The sequence below is a fragment of the Phyllopteryx taeniolatus genome, chromosome 19 (genome assembly GCF_024500385.1).
Source record: "Phyllopteryx taeniolatus isolate TA_2022b chromosome 19, UOR_Ptae_1.2, whole genome shotgun sequence".
NCBI lineage: Eukaryota > Metazoa > Chordata > Actinopteri > Syngnathiformes > Syngnathidae > Phyllopteryx > Phyllopteryx taeniolatus.
This window is the reverse complement of record NC_084520.1, coordinates 8839010-8852956: the sequence shown is the minus strand read 5'-3', so window position 1 is coordinate 8852956 and position 13947 is coordinate 8839010.

Genomic DNA, 13947 nt, shown 5'->3' with positions numbered 1-13947 from the left:
TAGCAAGAGGGACGACACCGCGGCACCCTTGGCTTTGATGACGCAACATAAAATCAATAGATGTCCTGGATACTGATGCTCTTCGGCTCAAACAAGTAGTTTCATCCTGGCTAATTAGGGTACAGCTTATATGAATTAGTCAAATCCCTCACTATACACAGTGCAGTACTATAAATAGGCGGGAGAAATAGAGGCAGAGAGAGAGAGAAATGTAAAAAACAGAAATCTAAACGCACTATACTATGTGACACTTAACTGCACTATTTTCCAGCAGTAGATCTGCGCACAAAAATTGTAAGCAATTTCTGCTGTTCATAACTGCAATATTTTCTAAAACTTTCAAGCAAAATTTTGCAGCAAATCGGACGAAAGCTAATTGTAGGATGTCAAATATTTATAGCCTTACATTTGTAAGGCTATTTGACATTTCTAACTAGACTTTTTTCCATGGCAACATGTTTAGCATTTTTGCACAGAAATTCAGTAGGAAATCACACAAAATGTAAACTCCATTTGACGCCCATAACTGGACTTTTATTTTTCTCAGCTTTTTAAAGCGTGTGATCACGACTAATTTGTCATGGCCAGATCAACGTAGGACATAGGTACACATTCACTCGGGCTTAACCCCGAAATACTCCTACTTTTTATGTGTGACTTTAACGCAAACAGCGTGTAGAGAGGATTAGTGTGCATGTTGCAGAAAATAAATTAGCATGTTTGTGTATTAAAGGGTGCATGGAAGCAGGATAAATGTTGCCGTTCCTCTCCACTAGACATCATTAGTCGATCAGTGCATTTTCATTCTGTAACACTGACTTGCCTTTAATTATAACCAACTATAATATACGGTCATGTATAATTTGTAATTAAATCACAATGAAGTTCAATCTCCATGTTTTCCCTTGAACTCGGCTGGATTAATTCTTCCGCATGTGAAATCCAACCCTGTACCGCTTCTTAATTACAGCGCTGATGGTGTGGATTAAATAACGTAATTAATTAGCATCTTCTAAATAACCAAGGATTTATTTCTTTCCAGCTGAGGTTGAGGCAGACAACAGTGATTAAAAAAAAAAAAAAAAAAAAAAAACACAGTTTAGTAGACATTTGCACAAATAGAACATGCACCTTCAACGATACAGTAGATTTACAGCCACTATTATTATGCTCATAAATGATTTAATGTTAATAAATCAAAGGTTGTAAAGCTGTAAATTGGGTGCTTCACCACTAACTGTCTGACTTCCTGATCCATTTGATCATGGTGCTTCAGACCTTTTCGTGGAATTGGGAAACATCCAAACGCCCCTCACTGTTTGGGGCCCTTGCACCCTCGTTTTCATGGCAAATCCTCCAAATGATCAAATTTTGATGTCATACTCAGCCCACATTAGATGGCATTGACAAAAAAGGCTTCACAATTTAGCACCGCCCATCCGTCTAGGTTACCTGCTTCCAATTGGGGCTCAACTGGACAAATTCCCTAGTAGGACTTCATCAAAATAGGAGCGCTGGAATTTACTCAAAATGGCTGCTTTAGACCAAAATGGCAGACTTAATTTTTGATTTTGTTCATGAGTCCTTGAAACTTATTTGTACACCTTATGTCAGACCTATCCACCACATTTTGTGTTGATACTGGTGTAAGGGGCTAATATTTTTCCATCTTTCCAGGCCCCCTTTCCATTGAATTTGGCCCCAAAATGACTGCTTCAGTCACTGATGGTGTAGTGGTACACTCGCCTGACTTTGGTGCAGGCAGCGTGGGTTCAGTTCCCACTCAGTGACGGTGTGAATGTGAGTGCGAATGGTTGTCCGTGTCTATATGTGCCCTGTGACTGACTGGCGACCAGTTCAGGGTGTAGTCCGCCTTTCGCCCGAAGTCCGCTGGGATAGGCTGCAGCGTCCCGCGACCCTAACCAGGATAAGCGGTGTTGAAAATGGATGGATGGATGACTGCTTCAAGCCAAAATGGCAGACTTCCTGTTCCTGAGCATGAGTCCTTGAGACTGTTTTTGTACATCCTGTTATGAAAGACATGTCCGCCAATGTTTGTGTCCAAAGACATTGGTGTTGTGGGGCAATTTTTTTTTGTCTAACTTTCTGACCCTTTTTTTTTTTACAGAGAATTTGGCCCCAAAATGAAAACAGTCTGGCATGGAACCTTGAGGCGTTTTCATGCTTCCTCCTTTGGTTTAGAGGGCCACCAAATTTGGGCAGTGAAACTTGCGTCCGGCGAACAACAATTCTTGCATGTTGACGCCAAAGGAAAAGTAATAAAAAATAATTATTCATATCAGGCCCTAATTTTTACAACCTTACAGCAGTCATGACTGAGTTTTGGGATGGCACCATCTTGCGTTCTTGATTTTATGCAATATCAAGCGCAAACTTCATTTTCATAATTACCGTCAAACCACACCCTAACAATTGAGCCAATGATTTTGTATTACTTTACAGTATACTGCGTAAACACAGTGACGTTGCAAACGGAAGAGAATAATTTGCAGCTCCTGCATTCCCTCGCTCTTGTGACTCGCATCCCGGTGTGTGTTCCCTCCTTTAATCAGCACAGACAGATGCTGTGTAATAACCACCGGCACTCAATGATAAGCTTAGTGTGTGTGTGTGTGTGTGTGTAAAGTGTTCATTTGGCGGGAGTGGCAGACTGCAGCTAAGCTTCTTCAAGCCTAATGAGGAGCCACACGACTTCACTCGATTCTCCTCCCGACGACAGCATTTTTTTTTTTTTTTTTTAAAAACACTTTTTCCACTCTACTTTCATCCATCAGAATTAAAACGCTCACTATGTGCATTTGCGTCGTAAAACTTGTCACAACACGTGGCAGGAAAAGTTGCTCCAAGTGAGGGGAAAAAAACTAAAAACAATTACACACGAACTACTGTATACCGACACACCAGGAAGTCAAACATGGACAGGCACTTGCAGATAATTTTTGTATTTTTTTTTAAATTTTTTTTTATTTATTTTTTTTTAAAATGGAGAATCCTAAAAATAATAAACTTTGATACCATTCTCTAATTAGATGAACTAGCAAATATGCTTTGCTATTGAGCAGTCTAGGATACCTGCTTCATATTGGGGATCATTTGGGCGCGTTCCCAAGGAGTTCAAAGTCATGGAATTCCTCCCAAAATCGTTGCTTCAAACCGAAATGGCCTACTTCCACTGCAATAAAGGCTCGGGGCTTAGAATTTTTTTGTGCGCCCTGTCACGATAGACATGCCCACCCTATTTCCTGTTGATTGGTGAAATCAACCCCCCATACAAGTTTGAGAATTTGCCAGAAATGGCTGCTTCAAAATGGGCGACTTCTTATTCAATTTCAGGTTTGTGTCGATCTGTGAAACAGAATTCCCAGGAGTAATTGTTCTCCCAAGTTTCTGACAAAGTATGAGCTCTGAAATTTACCCAAAATGGCAGACTGCCCATTCAACTTCTTACATGAGTCCTGCAGACTTTGTGCTGTAGTCATGATAGACGTCCATTCTGCCTCCAAAAACATGCATGCGAGGTTCGTTGATGGCTCGAAATTATCCATAGGTGCGAATGTGAGCGCGAATGGGGAATGTGTCAACCAATCCGTGATTGGCTGGCGAACAGTAAGCCCGCCTCTCACCCAAAATCAGATGGGATGGGTTCCAACATACCCACCACCCTAATGAGGACAAGGACTATCACAAAAAATGAATGGACAAAACAAACACGATTTTCAAAAGCGCTTCACAATTCTCAGTGACATGCAAGAAAAGATCTGAAACAATGAGATGAGTATCTATAAAACAATTTTAAAATGCCGTTTATTGTGCTATGACAATAAATACAAACTGCATCGTCCGTCCGGGCACTCGGTTGTTATCTGTTGTCGTTTTATTCGCTCACGTTTGAAGGGATTTGACTGGGCAAGATTGCTAATCCCAATTTTGAACATGAATCAGCGTTCCGGGCTAATTCCCTGCCTCTTTCTCATGATAATGGGCCAAGTCGGAGACGCAGCCGCCGCCAAGTTAAATGCCAGCCCGGCTTATCTCGCCTTCACAGCTTGCCGGACGGCGTCAAAAGAAGACAACCCTATCCCCGTTTTGAAATGTGCTAGCTGTGTGATGTAGCGTGCGCACAACCGGGTATTTCATATGTTGGGATGTGTTTGCGGAATGCACTGACTCATCAGACTTACATTTCCTGATATACAGTATATTATTTCATATACTGTAGTTGTGTCACTATCAGAATCCGCTTTATTTAGCGTGTACTCCATTTAGTGTATCCTAAATTGTCTGGGATTAGCTCCTGAAACAGGATGAAAGGAATAGCAAAATGGATGGACTTTTCCTTTTCATCCTCGATATCACGGCTAATGTAGTTGTTGACATAGCTGGCTTTTAAGTAACCGAATGTGCCTTTCGCCGTAAGTCGTAAAGAGTAGTGGGGAATATAGAGGCCGCTACTGGCGACTGCAGGTTGAAATCTGCCTTCGCCCAGATGACCCTACGTCAGATCGCCCTAAATTCACTCAGAAAGGCTGGCAGAGATGGACTCTTCACCCTCATTGGTCATTGCAAGTGTAGCAGTTTACACAGCGGTCATTATAATGCCCCGAAAAAAAATCCGGATAGGGTCTCAGCCATTCAGCCAAAGGCCGTTATCAGCCGGGGTGCGTTGGAGATAAGCCTGGCAGTGGCCAATGTCTCCATGTCCGCCGCATGATGCGCACCTCCTCAAATGAAATCCACTTCACTTCCTCTGCAAGACCTTGCGCCGTCACCGGCGGGATAACGAGCAGGGACGGTGATTACGGCGGCCCCAGCAGGGCAAGGTTAGCGTTCCAGTGGCGTTCCAGAACCATGAGCTCATGCCGTGTTTGCGACGGTGACCTTAGTGTGGGTGAAATTTTCGGCTGTGACATCATGCACATGAGGTGTTAACTGTATATGGTAATAAATGTGGTTGGTAGAAAGTGTCCAAATCGGACTCTTTGTGTAAGGTACCAATAGTGAATGAGGAGGTTGAAATAGACCGGTGAATTTGCTGGCATCTCACATAGTAGAAACTTACACACTGGACATACAAGCTAGCTTTTTACCCCCTTTTAGACCGATTTGATTTGTTCTGCAACCGTTACTGTACATTGTTATTGTACATTGTCTGTGTGAACATGCCTTTCAGACATAGTATGTTCCGCTTCGGTGAGTTCCGTCTCAAAGAGACAGAAGAATAAAGCAGGGCAATTGCTTTCAACAAAAAGGGGCAGTGGCCAGCCAGTCTTGGGGCTTAAACTATCATCTTAGTCACTGGCAGCATGCCGCTGTCATAATGGTGACAAATAGGGGTGTAACGTTATGCCAAAAACACAGTTTAGTACTTTATTTTTAAGGTAACTGTTCGGTTTTATCTATTAAAAAAAATATATATATAATTTACACAGTGGAACATCAATAGCTTATCTTTTTCTGAAACCAACGATGCTGACAAGAGATCGAGAGAAGCTAGGCTCGCTACCACGCTACTCCCCCCCACTACACTGACAACGGCTGTTTCAGATGAGTTTGCACTATTTGTTTACACAGTTGAAGAATAGTCAGTTAAAAAAAATAAAAAATAAATAAAAAGTACAGATCCCGACTTACTGAACATGTTTTTCCCTAGATTAGGACATCATCCAATAGCCGCCTGTCTTCTTTTTTTAGCCGTTTTGTTTTTGGCTGTGTTTGTTATTCAAAAGGACAAGATTACCAAATTTTCTCATAGTATTTGTAATTTTGCACAACACATGTAAAGAGAAAAGACATGACTAAGAATTGCAACAAACATTACATCTAGTCTTCATATTTCAATAAATGGACACTGTATATTTTTAAAGGCCTTCTTTTTTTTTTTTATCGACCCCTAGTGAGGATAAGCGGTACAGAAAATGGATGGATAGATGGATGGATATATTCCACTGAATACACTTTTCATTGACTAACGTGCAATAGTCGTAGTCACCACTAGGGGTTGCATACGCCACATAATTTCGCACTGCTCTGTGTCCCACCCCACTACCACCGAACACGAACCCGCGCGTGCGAGCGCACACACACACACGCACACACACACACACCTGCGAGAGTTTGACATTTTCTGTAACTGCTTGCAAATCTGATACCTAAATAAAAAACGCCGCACATTAATAAATCTTAAGGGAGCTGCTACAATTTAAGGAGAAACAGATGACAGTCATAATGATGAAGAAAACTCTGCACGAGACAAAACGGTAGGAGACCTGGTGAAAAGAAAAGAAAAAAATACAATATATAAATAAATAACTTTTGAAACCTAATCCTAATTTGAACCCTCAATTTGAAACAAACACAATTTGACACTCTAACCTTGTTTTAAAACCATGTGAAACCACAACCTTGTCTTGAAACCCTGAATTGGCACCCTAGCCCAGGAGAGAAATCCTAATTTTAAAAACCTCAAATCTGATTTAACCCTAATTTGAAATGCTGACCTTGTCTTAAAACCTTAATTTTAAACTCTAACCCTGTCTTGAAACCCAAATGTGAAATCCTAACCAAATTTCCAACCTTGACCAAGGGTAAATTACTCGTTTGAAAGTCTAATCCTTTTGAAACAGTAACCCTAATTTGAAACTCCAATTTTGCCTTTAAACTCTAATTTGAAACTCTAAAGTTGACTTTAAACCATGTGAAACCCTAACCCTGTCTTGACACTAATTTGAAACTCTAACCCTGTATTGAAACCCTAATATGAAATCCCAACACTGTCTTGTTACAGTAAACATGCTCTTTTGTAAGGGAATCAAAGTTTAAATAATTTCACATTTGACCGTTTTCCAGTAAAGGATTCTGATAAATGGGGAGGGGGGAAAAAAAACAACCTTTGCCTGCGTTATTACATGCGCGCGAGTCGCCATCAAAGCGGATTAGCGGAATGGGATTGCAATGCTGTCTTTGATCAGGCAGATTACTGTAAATCTTCCTGAATGAGAAGTTAGCCAGCGACAGGGCAGAAGGGAGTGGGGGGGCTTGACATCCACGCGGGTTCCCGAGTTTAGCCGAATTCTTCCTGGCTCGCCTCTCGCTTCCAGGAGACTGGTCGCTTTGACGTTCGCCGGGAAGACAAAACAGATGACAGAAGATAGCTTTCATTAAGAATGCTTTTGTTTAGTTCACGTGGATTCAAATGAACAAGAAGCGACAAATGGTGACGTGCTCATTTGATGTCTCGTTAATTCTCGTTCCTAAGTCAAAACAGGGTTAGAATGAAGAGCGACAAAAAAAACAACAACAAAAAAAAGTAGATAGTGATAACATTATGTATCGCTATCTCCTACGATGCATTAACATTACAGTTTGATCAACCATTGGGATAATTGCATGTCGCACTTTTGGATGTTGTAAACCCATGTATTCCTCCAATTACTAAGGGACCCCAACCCTTTCTTGAAAATCTAACCCTGAATTGGGACCCCAATTTAAATCTTAAAACTCCTATTTTCAAACCTTAATCCTATTCTAGAACCCTAACTTGAAACCAGAAACCTGCCTTCAAACCTTAATTTGAAACCCAGCCCCTGTCTGGAAATCTTAATTTGAAACCCAAACCCTGAGTTTGAAACCCTAATTCAAAACTCTAACCCTGTCTTGTAGGCGTTCTTTGCAATCCTAACCCTTTCTTAAAAAACTCTTTATATGAAGCCTATTTTCTGGAGTCCTAATCTGAAACCATAGTTAGAACCCCTAAGTGACACAGAACCCGGCAAAAAATGTGTAGATTGGAGATCAGATACTGAGAAGTCCTTTGAATTGAATTCCAACCAACTCTGAGCAGCAGAATTGTACCAAACAAGGATGGTCTGAATTTTTCTGTTTGTAATAAAGCGCACAAGAATGTCCGTCCTGTGAGAGTGAGAGATAAAAAAAAGGACAGAGCCATACGGGAGCTGGCAGCCTCTTAATCCGGCTGTGGAATAACAGCCAGGTCCTCATAAGGATTCCTTTCACACGGATCTGTGGGGTTTTGCTACTTTCTGGAGCCTGGGGTGCAGGGACAAACCACCCCCTTTCCCCCCGGCGCTCCTTCCCTAGTCATCCTCCTGCAACCCTTTGTGGGCCTTTTCCACTCGGATTTCATGTTTGCCCATCTCACGGCTCGGAGACGAGGCAGGCAAGAACGCTCCACAAAAGACTCGGTGAGACCCTCCCCCTCGTCCTTGCGCTGTGTAGACATATAGACTTGTATAGGTAAAGGCATGCACGCCAATTGTGTCCACCAGAGGAATTAAAAGCTCTGACCGGTTTGCCACAAAGACACTTCTGTTTCATTTTGGGTTTTGGTATTTTGGAGGGGTGGGGGGTGTGGGGTCGACATTTCATGAGGTGACCTTGCTATACATATGTCCCTGTATGATAAACCTAGCAGACGCAAACAAAAACAGAAATGGTGTGAGGGGTCCCCTCAGCTGTTCTTCCCTGGCAGAGGGTCTTGGGGTGTTCCCCTGGGGAGCCCCCAGAGCTGCGAGTGTTAGTGTTGCCGTTGGGGTTTTTATGGACTCCCCGCTGAGAGCATCTCCTCACAAGAGACAATGCCAGGCATTTATGTTCCGGCTGACCATGCCGACACCCTCAACTCATTCCCCCTTAAATCTTGCCGGGCCTGGACTGGCGGCTCTTTTTCAGGGAGCCCTTTAATTAGGCCCCCTTTGGCGAGGCGCCTGGGCGACTCATCACCAAGGAGAAAGGAGGTTGCAGAGCTAAGCATATTCAGGACTCTCTGTGAAATATATTTTAGTCCGTTTTAAAAAAAAAAAATAAAAAAAAATGTATGGAGAACCACCATGAATCAAGGATCTTTGACTGTTCTTTTCTTAATCCCATCTTGTTCCATCAACATTTTGGGGGAAGGGGTGTAGGATCGGTTGAGGTGTTAAGATGCAGTTCCACAATGATGGACACTGGACTATAAACACATCTTTGTGCATGCGAATGGGATGAGAGACCCCTGCCCCACCTCCAATGAAGAGGCGGCTTCCTTTCATTCTTTTTTTGTGTTCTCACGGCATTCCAACGTATCCCTTCAGACCCAATTTTAAGAGGCCGTGTTAAATGTGTAGAAATGGTTGTCAAGCGAGTGATTGACGTTTCAGCAGTTCGTCTGGAGCGGTCTCATTTCTCCTGACGACACCGCAACTGATTTCTCGCCATTTGCTTTTCCTCGTGAGACATAGCGCGAAATCATTCCGCTACAGTGCCGACCATGTATGATGCAAACATGTCAAAAACGGTCCAGATGTTTTTGTATGAGGGGATTAGTACCTTTGCCGTATTGTGTTTGTTCAGTTGGCAGGATTGCACAAAAAGGAAAAAAAAAGGAAATTTTGGACTACACTTTTGGTGCAGATCCAAGGCCCATTGAGCCATCCATTAACCTAGCCACGTTAAGACATTCTCCACTTAATGCATAAATCTTGGCAACTGCATTCTGGTATAGGCAAGAGGTTAGTATTCATGAAGAGGTTGTATTAGGGATGTTTGATCTTGGAAGAGCTTCTTCTAGCCAGGTGTTCTATCTTTGGTGCAGATGTCCAGACTGCACTCCAATTTGGTTATCAGGTGTGGAAAAGAGTCTTAAACAGGGTTCAAATTGAAGCCAGCACACACTCAGTGCACCTTAGCCCCCATAGAGAGACTATTGTAAATACACCCACGCTCTGGAGTAGAGTACCCAGAACAAAAGAGCAAATAGTTTCAACTTCCGTCTCAAGAACAGAATCGACCGGAAAATTTACAATTTTGAACACACCGACCTCAGTCGACAAACAATTGAAATTGACCAAAAAGATTGTCAAACAACTAATGGCACTCAACCCAGTTGACAACTTTGCTCCCAAAAAAAATATTTGAAAATATACGAGAAAACCAAGTTTAACGAAGAACCAATTACTGTTGCACCCTGTCGACAACTCCACTCCAAACAATCGAAAGCTCCTGGAAACTTGTCAAGTTCACCAAACAACCACTCGCACTCATCCATCAACCCACACAAACTTTGCTGCAGAAAAGGGAAATACTAGATAGCTGAAAAGGTTCAGATTACAACCTTGGTCTGAACAATTGAAATCGACCAGAAAACCGACAACATTGCCAAACAACCCAAGTCTTCCAATTCCATCGGAAACTTTGTTCTGAACAACTGAAAGTAATGGGGAAACCATTACCACCCACCCCCCGTCTACAACCTCACTCCAGACATTAGTAATGCAATCTAAACTTCGCTCCATGAATTGAAATGGAGTGAAAAATAGTTAAGTTCACCAACAGCCGATCACAACCGATCTAAACCCCAGGTACCACAATGCTCAAGTTACAATTGGAACCCTGCTCTTTAACCATTTTAGTCCACTTAAAAGACAAAGGGTCTTTCTCCTTGAGTACAATCTGTGATAATGTCAAAAATATTGCCCCAACAGTTAGCATGAACCTTTTTAGTAATGACACAGCTGCTGTTTGAACTTGTTCAACGTGGACCCAAGAGGAGTGGTGGAGCGTTCTTCTTCACGTAGCTACTTTCAGGTTTCACCTTCCCAAAAAGATTAGTTGGGATTGTCAAAGGTCTTATCGGGGGCTCTGACCTAAGTGCATATGTTTATTGTATGGCGACATGTGGGTAGGTCAAACATGTCTGGAGTGCAGAACACTCCGAGCAGATTGCAGCAGGCAGGTGGCAAGTCAAAGGGTTAAACCGGAGCAGGTTGCATGGCAAACTTTGTGTGTGAAATCACATTTTGTGTGTGTGTGGTTAGGGTTAAGAAGACACACTGGCTTTAACCCTTTGAAATCAAGCACTTGGCCCTAAAGGTCCGGCGCAGGTTTGCAGAAAAATGCAAGCACATGTTGCTCAGTCTGCAACAGTTGCATTTTGGGTAATGCACATTTTATCTATACATTTTGTCAGCTAAGAAAGCAAGTGAAAAGATGACCATGTGGTTTACGCATTAAAATGTCTTCAACTGATGTGTTAGCTTGCGTGCAGCAGAGAGACAATTTTTACATGCTTCAATTAAAAGGTTTAAGTCTTTGACAGATGTTTCTTTTGAAATGACGACTAAGTGTTTGTAACATACATAAACTTACTTTCACGCTCTGACATCAATTGTGGCTACACTTTCCATTTGCCTCACAAATCTCTGGAGCCGGTTGCCCCTTCACACGTGGGTAAATGTACAAATGTGACATTTAATGTCGTTTGCAGATGTAAATAGGCTGCATGAAACCAACCACCAATTAATAAAATCACATGGTGGTCGACTTTGCGGAGCCCAAAAAGTGTGTCGCCATTGCCGATGGCTGGCAATGAAAACGCAACCCATCGAGGCAGAGCAGCTAAAAGATTGAATAAACTGCCATTCACAATCAATAGGGTTCATATTTTACCTTCAAACAACATAGCCTTTATGTAGGGCTGGGCAATATGGGCTGAAAGTAAAATTATATGTAATATAATGAGAATATATAAGGTATTATATGTATATATAATATTCGCTTACAGAAAAACCAAATGACAATGACATTCAGCAGAAGTTATGATTTCCTCTTCTCTTGAGTCCTGTTACCAAACAAGCTTTGAAAAAGCCCCCAACGCCCCACCAAGAATGTTTTATCCCAGAATTAACTTGTAGCTTTCTTTACAGGTAATGTGAAAAAAGTGCTCTCTCGGGGAAAGAAAAAAAAAAAAAAAAAAAAAAAAAAAAATAAGTCATTGTAAAATTGATCTGACGAAGTCTTACATTTGTACTACCGCATTACTGGACACTCTACATTGCATAATGACTCTCTGTACATCTGTGTTTGTCCAATTGTATATTTTGTTAATGTGGCTTGTATGCTGTAGCGCTAGAGCGGCTCCAACTCCCAGAAACAAATTCCTTGTGTGTTTTAACATACTTGGCCAATAAAGAAGACTGATTCCGATTTAGTATCATAAAATGAGCCATCAAACTGCATGACTCGGTTGGTTCATGTCTGTTGAAGACTGCGCAACCCTTGCAGATTTCTCACATTTATTTTTTATTTTTCCATGTAAAGTTGTACAGGTAAGGAAAGACCACATCAGCAAAAATATTTGCAACTTGGGATCACATATCCCAGGTCTATAAATTCCTGCTTTTTGCAATATATGAACGTCTTTGGCAATGTTCGGCGTAACTGATTCCACCACACTTCTTTGTCATATGTAAACAAAGTGAAAATGATTTAGCTCAAGTCTGTGTCTTAGCAGAAATTAAACATACTAGTCGCTTTTTCTGAAAAATAGTTGGTAGAGGCGTAATAAAAGTCATTTAATAGCGACAAAATAGCAAACACTGACTGCGCTTTTGTAAAGTAGTTCCTCTCTGTTCACAGCCATGTTAGTGTAAGAAGTACATGTCAGCAGGGATGCGCTTTGAACTACAGATAAATCATCCTGACAAATAAACCTGAATTGATCAAATCGATTAACTGCCCAACCCTATCAGCTATCCATTGAAAATCAATAGGGTTCTTTCTTCGACATATAGCATCGGGCATTTTGTGTCGAAACCCATTCACGATCAATAAGGTTCCTGCTGCCCTAAATACAATACCCCCTTACATTTGACAGGAAATGGCGTTCTGGTAGATTTAACCGTTGATTCGACATCACCTAAAATCAATACTGATTGGATGTTTGAACACGGTTGGTGCACAATGTAAGCATTTATGCCATCCTTTAAAATCAGTAGGGTTCTTTCTCTGATGTGAGCAGGCAGTCCTCTCCGTAATTTTCATAGTTGACCTCGCCCGTCTTTTTCGGATATCACTCAAAATCAGTTGGGCTCTTGCCTTGACGTGGCACGGGTCAGATTAAATATCGCACATTCGCTGACTTGGTCATCATACGTCGAAACCAATTCAATCTCAATAGAAGGCTCCCATTTGTAAATACTGTACATCCTTTAAGTTTTCCACAAGATTGAGTTCTGATAGAGATGGAGTTTCAAATCAATCGGGCTCTTGCTGTTCACACATGACAAAATAATTGTAACAGCAGGCTGCCATGTGATCAGATAATGACTTGGTGACGCAGCATGTGGCACATTTCCCAAGAAGATGTGTGCATAAACATCACGTATGTTAGTGATCGGGAATCTGCCCACATTTAGTATTGGTGTAACAGCAGACCTTGTATGCTGCATTCCCGCTCCATGCAATTCTTGCCAGAATATCACTCGAAGAATAACTGTTGGCCTTCCCCCCGGTGTTTATGGCATTATCATTTCAAATATTGCTACAACACTGTTTGTTGTGGCAGTGATAAATGGCCACTCGTAGTCTAATGAAAGCGTGTTGACGTGCGAGCCCACAAAGCAAACAAGCGGCGCGTTGCTCCACTGTTTGACTCTCAGTTACTCATTACTCTTTAGTTTCAAAGCGGCCTTTTGTCAAAGCCGTTTGTTGTACTTGGAGTCTCTTTGGCGGGCAAAAGACAGACAAACGTACCTCTCGCTGTTGCTATAATGAAGCGGAGTGGGCCACAGAATCAACTCTATTAGCTTGAGACTATATTTGTCATGCTTTATTTATAATAGGTGGTTGTTTGATGACGACTAAACAGCAGTTTTCTTCTGATGGCAGTTCATGTACAAGATTTTCTCCCAGCCGCCGGGGTGAGGTTGTGTCTGGTGGTGGGAGACAGCGCACATTACGCATTAGACACACACAAGTCTCTCCATCGACACGCACACTGAGGTAACGCCCCTCTAGTGCCGCTTGTGGGCGTCTGCGCGGTTCTAGTTCTGGAACTAATATAGTCCAGCGTGGTGCGAGAGACCTAAAGAAAGCAGCCAACAACACTAATGTAAATCTTGAGTAACCAGTTATAAACTACTTACTATAATT